The sequence below is a fragment of the Sinohyriopsis cumingii genome, chromosome 7 (genome assembly GCF_028554795.1).
Source record: "Sinohyriopsis cumingii isolate HCF-2022 chromosome 7, ASM2855479v2, whole genome shotgun sequence".
Lineage (NCBI taxonomy): Eukaryota > Metazoa > Mollusca > Bivalvia > Unionida > Unionidae > Sinohyriopsis > Sinohyriopsis cumingii.
In genome coordinates this window covers 54,248,732-54,259,473 of record NC_142967.1, presented here as the reverse complement: position 1 = coordinate 54,259,473, position 10,742 = coordinate 54,248,732, and the positions used below count along the sequence as shown (strand labels likewise).

General features: G+C 34.4%; 1 long non-coding RNA gene across 1 annotated transcript; it reads right to left on the bottom strand.

Annotated features, from left to right (window-relative positions):
* Positions 1-333: 333 nt before the first annotated feature.
* On the bottom strand, positions 334-4,258 carry LOC149795278 (uncharacterized). Its single transcript, XR_016422100.1, has 3 exons — positions 4,133-4,258; positions 2,677-2,781; positions 334-596 (listed from the first exon to the last, which is right to left on the bottom strand). It is a non-coding gene; the product is annotated as an uncharacterized LOC149795278 (long non-coding RNA).
* Between the last annotated feature and the right edge of the window lie 6,484 nt (positions 4,259-10,742).

Genomic DNA, 10,742 nt, shown 5'->3' with positions numbered 1-10,742 from the left:
GCCATAATGCATAATAGTGACAAACTGGGGAACTTTAGTCTAGATATTTGCATGTTTATAGGGATGGGATTTAGGTGGTTTGTAACCATAATTGAGTGTTATTTGAAATCTTGGTACAAGAGCAACCACAAATTAATTGTTCAATAATAAGTTAATTCTTACACCAACTATCAACAATAAAGATAATAAAGCAACCAATTCTAACACTAAAATGTTTGCTGCAAACATTAGTAAGGCAGATCGATTTTATACTTTTTATTAGTGTACTGGAAACAGATTTAATGTAAATCATAACTATCCAGATGTAGTAGACTAGACTGTAGCCTACACTAAAATATAAATGTCAATATTGCGAATGCAACACTGTTTCGTTTCTTTCGCATTCCTTTCCTTCAGAACTAATCGCATGGTATTTCCATGGAACATGAACTCTGACGGTCTCCTAGCATGCAGCAATCCGTTGTTAATGAGCCTTGGCAACAACCATCGCCCACAAGCTCTTTGTTTTTCCTTTGGCATCTTGCATAAATAACACAGCCGTCTGGAGTGTCCACTTCACCGGTGTAGATATTAACACACTGGCCTTTTACGCACCACTGTAAATAATAATAATAATAATAATAATAATAATAATAATAATGATAATAATAATAATAATAATAACAACAACAACAACAATAATAATAATAATAATAATAATAATAATAACAATACTACTACTACTACTACTACTACTAATAATAATAATAATAATAATAATAATGATAATAATAATAATAACAACAACAACAACAACAATAATAATAATAATAATAATAATAATAATAATAATAATGATAATAATAATAATAATGATAATATTAATAATAATGAAAAGGAGAAGAATAAAAAGGACAAGATGAAATGTAAGTATGTTCAGGAGGAACAGGATGATAAGAAGCAAATCATAAGAAAAACAATACAAAGAAAGAATCTGTGGTAGAAGCGCCTAGGAGATAATATTAAATTATAATTTAATCTACATGCCTCAGGCTTACACGAATGCACAAAGCTGGGTTGCTTATCTGTGCAAGAGGAAATTAAATATTACAAATTGTTATAGCTTTGTAAACCTATAAATGATACTATTTATATCTGAACTTTTAGCCGATGTAACTAAATTTATAGTCCTGTCATTACTCTCATCGAATAGCAATTTCCAATAACCAAACTTTATACAACTCTGTGTTTATGTTCTATGGATAATAAGTGAATAAAATCCCAACATCTGTCCGACGTTCTGATCCTTTAAGGCTTTTAATCGAAGAGACTCAAACTCGACCTGTAGAGACGAAATTCTAGCTCTCCAAGAGAAATAGTTTTCTTCTGCCTTGTTATTTCGGATAACTACTGATTACTGAATCCATCTGAGATATTCTTGTGTGTGTGCGTGCGTGTGTGTGTGTGTGTGTGTGTGTGTGTGTGTGTGTGTGTGTAACAAATTTCAGTCATATCGCTACGATGTCCGCAGTGTGACAGTTCATAGTAATGTCTAGCACAGGGGCATCGTCCGGCAGACACAGTCACATTATACTGACACCATGCCGTCCAGTCCTAACACTAACCTCCTAATGCTGACCGCCAAGCGAGGCAGCTGTTAGTACCATTTGTATAAGTCTTTGGCATGACTCGGCCGTGGTTCATACCCGCAGCCTCCGGCCAGAGGAGCGGTCCAGATATTCTTGCGAAATTCGAATAACCATATTTGGCAACAAAAGATACATGCATGTACAATTCAAACTTCTTTTTACGTTATCAGCGATAAATGATGATTGAGCTTGTCAACCGAGACAGTTAACATATACCGACCTTTTATGTTTGGTTATATACTTGATTAATAATAACAACAAAAAAGAACAACAACTGAAGTTACCGAACTGGTATAATTAATTGTATTTCTCCTATATTTCTATTCAAACTTATTTGAGTTGCCATGGTCAAACGTCAGTACAGCCCAACTCCCAGGGCAAACAATTTAAACTTAAAATCAATATTGGACTGCTGACTATCAATATTGTTATTGGAATGCAAATATATACACACATTGATAAACATATGCACACGTCAGAGGGTTCATAAGCTCGGTCAAGTTCAAATTCATATAATGGACGTCGACTTGACCCAAAGGTTAATTAGGTAAGGTTTTCAAACTTCTGCACAAACGTATGGATATGAGAGCGATCAGATCTGCACCATTTAACTTCAATTAATTACAACTGATTTTATTAAGCGAAAACCCTATGCGTCCGAGTCATTGTTATACATAACGTATAATTGACACTAAAGAATGAACTCTGAACAGAAGAGTTCCATGTACGTTGTCAATATGCATTAGGATGGAGCAGCGGTGTGATTACTTTTATCATTATCTTCATTATCGTCCAGAAAAGAAAGAAGAAAAACAACAGTAACCCTGGGCTCGCATAGGCCAGCGTAAACGCAGGTAAAAAGGGTAAAATATATGGAGCAATGTTTCGTAAACTTCCGTGAAACAAAGCATCACCACCAACATAAAATACCAAAAAAAAAAAGCCCAACAACTACAACAAACATCAATAAACAAACAAATGAAAGAAAAAAGCATGTAAGCATAGAAATACAAACTTTCAAATCGCAATTTTCATAGAACATTTTTACCTTGAGGTCGTCACATGTGGTATGTTCTTTCACAAGCTGCATTCTACCATCACACCCGGTGGAAGTTTGACAATAAACTCCACTGTAGCACATGGTGGAACTATTCTGATAAATTAAAACATGTGTATGAAATAAATGATTAGAAAAATATATCCTCTGCCGTAAGTATAGTATGCGTTAAAATATAAAATAATAAGCTACCATCTCTGAGTATGCATTTATAGTCTTGCTCTATGAAATGCATTTCGTTTTGTACATACATAGAAACAACAAAGATGAAGGTTCAAGAAGAACACACACAAGCAAGTGAATACATATATATATATATATATATATAGAGAGAGAGAGAGAGAGAGAGAGAGAGAGATACATTGCATATATATATATATATATATATATATATATATATATATATATATATATATATATATATATATATATATATATATATATATTCATCCATAAGTAGAGTCCAACTATAAATAGAGAGGGATACAAAGAGACGTGAAGCATAATGTCCCACCCAGTCACAATATCCTGACACCAGACCGACCAGTCCTAACACTAACCTCTTAATGCTGGGTGCCTAGCGAGACAACTGTTAGGTGAATTTTTATTTAAGTCTTTGATATGGCTGGGCTGGGGTGCGAACCTGCGACCTCCCGCATTCGAGGCGGACGCTCTAACCAATAGGCCACCGATGCCGTCAATATAGATCGTAAAAAGCTGTAGATGTATAGATTGGTTGATCCATTATTTTAAAGTGTATCAGTGTTAGGATTAAATTCACCTAGAAAGATGCACGTCGCTGTCTCGATTGCGCTAGCACGTCATTTGGTGGTATAATTAGGATTAATAGTCTTAATGCTATAGAATGTAATAGTTATATTGGTTGTATCAGTAGCACTAAGCGATGTTGTAACTGTTCGGACAGACGCGTTCATTAGAAATAGTGACGAAGATCCAAAAATGGCGTTAGTATTCCGTATATGTTCATATAGAAGAAGAGTCCAACTACAGGCATCACCGACGCTGATCAGCAGTCGCATAATGGGCTGGAAAATCTAGGTATATCTTGCGACTGCAGATATGGATCTGACCTGTTTGCGGTTGGGCTTGACTTATAAGCCAGTATATGTGGTATCAGTGCTTGGAATATATCAGACAGTAGTAGTGGTAGTAGTAGTAACACTAGCGGCATTTGTTTTAGAGTTCTAGGTTTGCCTTTCAATAATAAATCTAGATAATTTTAGTAGAATTAGTAAAAGGGACAGGAAACGCCTTCGTGTTAACGTACTAAGGGGCAGCAGAAATGAAAAAAAATATCTGGAGATCAAGTGACAAGGAACAAACGAAGATAAACAGACCAGGAGAAACAGCACATGGAGCTAGGGCAGGAACAAGTATGAGAGCATGAACGGATGGTAAAGAAGAGAGGAAGGGTTGTAGCGCCTACCGTTAAGCAAGCATATGAGGTAGCTCCGAAATACAGTTGACACTGAAAATCCAGGCTAAACTCTTCCCCTCCTATGGCTCTCGCTCTGAAGTCATCGTATTTTTTATTGTTGAAATTGTGTTTCAGTGTACAGCGACTTGATCTGAAATGAATATATATATATATATATATATATATATATATATATATATATATATATATATATATATATATATATATATACGGGGGTGTACAAACACACACATACTATAGACGGATATGCATAGATGACACAATAGAAGACATCTAGCTTTCTATCATTATTATTTATTCAAATAGATGGGGTCCATGAAAGAGAGTGCGATGTGAAACCCATTGATACAAAACCCATACAATCACATACGTACGTAAACACATACCTACCAAGATACATACACCCGATTCGAATATACATGTTTACCTAAGAAAATACATACATACATACATACATACATACATACATACATACATAACTTCTTACCCTAGGCTGCTTATTTTACTTTGCATTCGATCTACACTGCAGTTACTGAACTCGTACTGTATCTTGGCCGTTGCTTCCGTTCCTGTTGAAGCATATGCATTCATCAAGTAGCTCACAGGACAACCAACAGTTTGGTCATGTCTAGCACCTAAGCTGCAATAAGATCGGGAACAATTAAAGAAAGATTCGAAATATTCAGTTATTTACTTCTTACAAATAAGGCAATTAACGAGTAGGTGCTTTTAAACTAGTCCGCCAGACTATATTTTTTCTAATTTTCAATGAACCACTGGCCACCATATGACGGTTATCACTAAATTGCAACTTAAAATAATTAAGTAGTGCCAAACGAATCAGTTTGACCCAACCGAGTTGTTCACCAATATCACGACCTATACGTTTATTTTTCCGCTACATAACATGTTGATATTGCAACTTAATTTACTGTTCTAGTTTCATTCACTTTTCAGGAAATCTTCATTATCAACTTATCTTTAATAAATTGTTAAAATATTTATTAAAAAGATAAATTACCAATTTGTTGGATTATTATGTTGACAAGTAGGAGTGTTATTTGTGTTTGATATCACTGGTCTGAGGAAACTTGTCCGCCCAATAAATAGGACATTTATATAATTAAAACTCTCCTATCCCATCTCAATTTATCCAAATTAATTTTCATAAAAGTTTGTTGTCAGAGAGAGAGAGAGAGAGAGAGAGAGAGAGATAGACTATGGTGCCCAGTTAACATTCCCAATATATATATATATATATATATATATATATATATATATATATATATATATATATATATATATATATATATACATGAGTTAAGAAATTAAATCCATAATCCATTATTTGCATCACAGGGGAAGAAAGAAAACCCCGGAAATAAAAAATCATTGCTTAACTAAGTAGATCTTATGTTTCCGACTCAAGTTGTAATTGTAATTGTTGTAATGACGTGCAGTATATTTTGTACTGGCAGTATGTTATGTTTGAACAATTCTCTTCGCTTCCCTATCCATGATTTGGTCCCGTATTATCTACGATCAGTTTTAGTGTTGTCTGCTACATCGTGTTTCGTCCATCCCAAAGACACTATAATGTGATAGTTTGGGCTGAGTGTCTGCAAAACTTACGTGTGGGCGAGCTCATGGACAGCAGTGGTTAGCAAAAATGTGGAAGTGTTGCCTTCATAGACAACCAATGAACCATACCGAGAGTTGCAAATAGTGCCCACGTAGGCAATACCTGAAATAGTGTAATAAGCACGATTAACCAGGAATGTTGTGTAATTTCAAGATTAAAGTAAAAGACAATCAAAAGAACGAAATGAGTATCATCTATTCTATACTATTACCGTTCGCGGTAAAGTTATATCAAGATAAATTAAACAAACGTATCGAAATGTGTACGGAGAGAGAGAGAGAGAGAGAGAGAGAGAGAGAGAGAGAGAGATCTACAACGTGGTAGTGGATGGGGATTGGAAGACTCCATTAAATAGTTGTGTCATGTAGCATTCCCAGAATGCACTGAGTCATATACTATAGGTAATTCAAAACGTATATTTGATTCATATAGTCTATAGATTACTAGTAATATAATTAAAAAAAGCCCCGAACATATACCGGGGAGATAAAGTCATGAAAGCACCAAACAATGTACCGCCAGTTTTAAAAGAGGCTTCCAATCGGGTGGAATAACCTAAAGTATCAGCATTTAAGAAGGTCACCCCAACCCCACCCACCTCACTATTGTTTTGTTCCACGTGAATGAGTGCTTGTGATATTGGTTACCCGTGTTTTATTGGCTCTGAGTTAAGGGCTTCCGATAATTGATTTCTCGATTAGAAACAAGCGTTTGCGCAACAATTTGATACATACCCAATTCGGAACCCTTCTTCCTTCTGTAAAAAATGAAAATGAAAAAGTTCTATATTGCACAAAAATACTTGTGGGGGTTAGGTTCTATAATTGTACCAGCGTGTAATAATTACAGACCCGATATTATCAAATATGTTTTAGAGGTACCCCTTCAAGTACGCAGACCTAGAGCTATGGCATCAGACACGAAAGGTCAAGACATTTTAAACAAAGTATTGCATGTGTAAGCTTCCTATATTTCAACGAATAAAAGTAGACTTTATTAAAAAATATAATTTTTATTCGAGTGAAATATATCTGTGCATGTATATTGCGATAATTGGTTTTGCGCTGACACGTTTATCTCTAATATCGTGTTGCTCTGCAAAGAGTAATAATTACTTCGCATCTTCTAACTCTTGAGCCTGTGACTATATTAGCTATGGCCACTGAGTTAAGCAATTGAAACAAGTATCTTTACTCAGTTTTAACATCAAAAGCATGGTGCTGAAATGCAACCGTTTGTTATCCTGAAGCTGAGTCGAAGAGTGTATTTAGTATCCACAATTCTTCAAACAACTCACCCTGAAATTCCCATGGCTATGTCGTACTTGATATTGCTTTTGTCTTTCTGATCACGCTGCCATGAAGCAAACGAGGACAAATCATTTCCAGCAGTATTTCCATTTTTCGACCAAGTTGCTCCTGCTGAATCCTTAAATAGTATAGAATAGACAATTATATTTCATACTAGAGTAGAACATTCAGTGAAATAATAAATAATACTGGACAATTGTGAATTAGGATTGAATCCATGAACGGAATGGAATATAATAAAAAATAAAGACAAAATTGCTAGAGGATGAGAGCATGCAAATAAATTCAAGCGAGAGAGTAGACGATAAGAAATGAAGGAAACGAAATAGAACAAAGCAGATTAGGAAAATGAATATATAGAAAAGTTGATAGATGAAACATTTTACAAATCCTTTTATCTATAAACATGTGAAGACTTACACATGCTGTGACGATTCCACTGAAAAAGAGTCTAATTTCCAGGCCGGCGCTGTTGTACGGATGATCCTTGAATGGCTGGAACACCGTATCCATCTTTTATGACAGTGAAAAAAAAATGTTAGAGGAATTAAAAGATCTATTTTTAAAGCTTAATTATCCTGATCATGAGGAGAATGTCAACGAGACATGGTTAAGACATATATAATTAACATATTTTTTTTTTTACTGTTACAGATATAGTTGCCTTCGTCTTCGTTTATTGACAAGGATTTTATAAATATGCGCAGGTACACATGCATAAATGTACAGGTATAAGCAGTTACAACTAAACGCACATGCATATTTTAACTGAAATGTCTTTTCCACACAATTATATATTTTGCAATACACATATTACTGAATAAGAAAGCGAGCAATTAGTTTTCTATTCCATATGTAATTCCAGTATTGACTAAAGTAGGTGAGTGTTATATGACCTTAGTTATTTACTCTAAATAAAAGTCCACTCGCGTTTTAGATGGATTCATCAATTTGCTAGCTGCAAGAACCCTATGCTCATTATGTATTTCACAAGCAAGACTGCAGCTTAAGTACGTGTCGTGTCTTTGCATTATTATTTATTTGAACTTTTCCTGCATAGCAGTAGAGTTACTTCCCATTATGTATTGGGAAAAAAAAACCCACTTAAACATTTGATTGCTTGCACAAACGGTCTAAAGAACAAAGGTGATTATCCGTCAATCCATTTATCCAGCAGCCCATCTTTGCGTCTTTCAAGCATCAATTCTCTGGTTGACGGTTGCATTACTAAATTCCTCACAAAATCAGATTTTAATATTTTTCAGACTGTAATTGCTATATCAGTAATTCATTGATCAGTTTTGATTCCGACACTGGCACTGGTCACTCTCGTGTTTTTAATGTGAAATGATGACGTCACATATATCCAAAAACATCAAACGAAGCGTGTCAACATTCTGTATACTAGTAACGTATTTTATTTATTTGTGACAGTGTAAGCATAAATGAAGTTCACATTCCATATTTCTCTAAGTGTTTACATGTAGTTAGCGAAAACAACAAGTGTGCTCATTAGAATAACAAAGGGGGTTATAGTCAGTATTAGGCTTCATTCACCAACAATTCTCAATTTTTTGCTTTTGAGTAATTTTCTTGATGAAAGTATTTAGTTGTTTCCAAAGGTGTATCAAAATAACCGTAGAAAAATAATTTTTATGAAGTACTGCTGTTATTAAAGGAATAGATCTCACATAAGTGATGAGATACCATTCATGGAGAAAAGGGTCACTGTAATCTACATTATCTAAATATTTGAACGTATTGAGTGCTTTGATTGCAGGCTTTGCGTTTTATTGCATATTCATACACACATTTAATTCATAACATGAACTATTTTGAACAGTAACAATTATCCAGAAGGTTTTAAATCAGAGCGTTTGCTGCAAGGAGACTTACCTCGTTCACCAGAAGAGCGTAATAGGATCCCATAGTAGCAATAGCTGCGTTCCTACTGCCATTTGCTAAGGCGGTAAAACTGATGAAAACGACAATGTAATTAGATTTCGAATGGCGGGGATCAGATATGCAAATATAAAAGCGTTTTTAAAAACATTAAAATGTTTCACCAATTTGTATAACATAAATAAGGAATAAAACGGGAGGTATAAATGAGATCTAATTTTGTTTTGTTCCCTTGCATTGTATACTCTATGCAAACGCTGTTTTCTTTTCTTCATACAAGACTATAGTCATCCTCATTCCCATCATCATTTTCATTATAACTATTACACGTTATTTATTTTAATATGACTACTAGTACCATTACTTATAATTAATATCAACATTACTACAAGTATTGCTACAAACTAATACTGCCTATAAAAGAAGCGTATTATGGAGTTACATTACATTCAGTATTGGTGTGAATCTTATTTTAGAAAGTCTAAATATCTTGGAAAAAGGTTAATTCTTTCTCTATAACTATAAACATATTTTGTTAAGAGCATCTTTATTCGTAAACTAAGAAATCATACCTGCTACATATGGCATCATCCACATATACCATTATTTCGATAATATCAGTACCAGCTGGTATAGCCCTTTTCATTCTTGAGTCATGTTGACTAGCATTCATTTCTGGGACATGAGTACTATGCAAATTATGTGGAGTAGGAACCATTGTTACAGCCTGGCCATCCGCATTTTCAGTCACTTGAATCAAAAAGAATAATTGGGTTAGAAAGCTGACTATCGTCAGCTTTTGCGATTTTATCACGTTTTGCTAGAGAGATCAGAAATTATTCTCTTTATCGCTTTGAAATGGCTCGCCCACTTTTACCTCGGTTCGTCGAGGTCAGTACAGCCGCGAGAGTGTCGTACATGTTATCGTATCAATCAACGTACCTTACGTCCGACCAAAATCTGTGTTGATATTAATGGAGGATATGTTGGTCTGATGTAACCTCTTAATTAAAATGTAAAATTGGGCTGTAGGCAAATCATTCCGGTACATACATGCGTACATTTTAGAATATATATATCCAGAGGTAAGAGAGAGAGAGAGAGAGGCAGCACATGTAATGTGAAATAGTCTAATATACGGACACACAAGCACACACATATAAAAATATGAAACATATACTGCAAATAATGATATTTTGTGTAATGGGTTAGTGGTGGAGGGTGTTGATGTTCTAGCAACATAATATAAATTTGCTCCATCCAAATAAATACACCATCCTCTCTCCGTACATATTAATATTTTACTCGTCTGTTAAAACACTTTAAGCAAATATTCGTTTCAATCGTAATGTGTGCAGCATTAAAATGGTATGGTGCATATCGATATCGCTCCGTAACCCACAAGTTAAAAGATGTGTCGTCTTTCTTCAAACTTTCCAGTGACATGCAAGTTGCAGTTGTTAATCAACAAACAAACACAGAAAAAAGAAAGAAGAAATTCCAAATAATGATAAATGGTACTTACCAAAGACCATATCGTTTTCCATGCTGATGTTCACCTTTGATGGCTCTTGAATAGGCGAAAGTATTGAATTCGACTCAATCGGTTTTCCATCTAGACTAAGATGGTATCTTTGTCCACTGGCTGTGAATGAACCAATCTAGAAAAAAAGCATCAATCATATATATATATATATATATATATATATATATATATATATATATATATATATATATATATAAT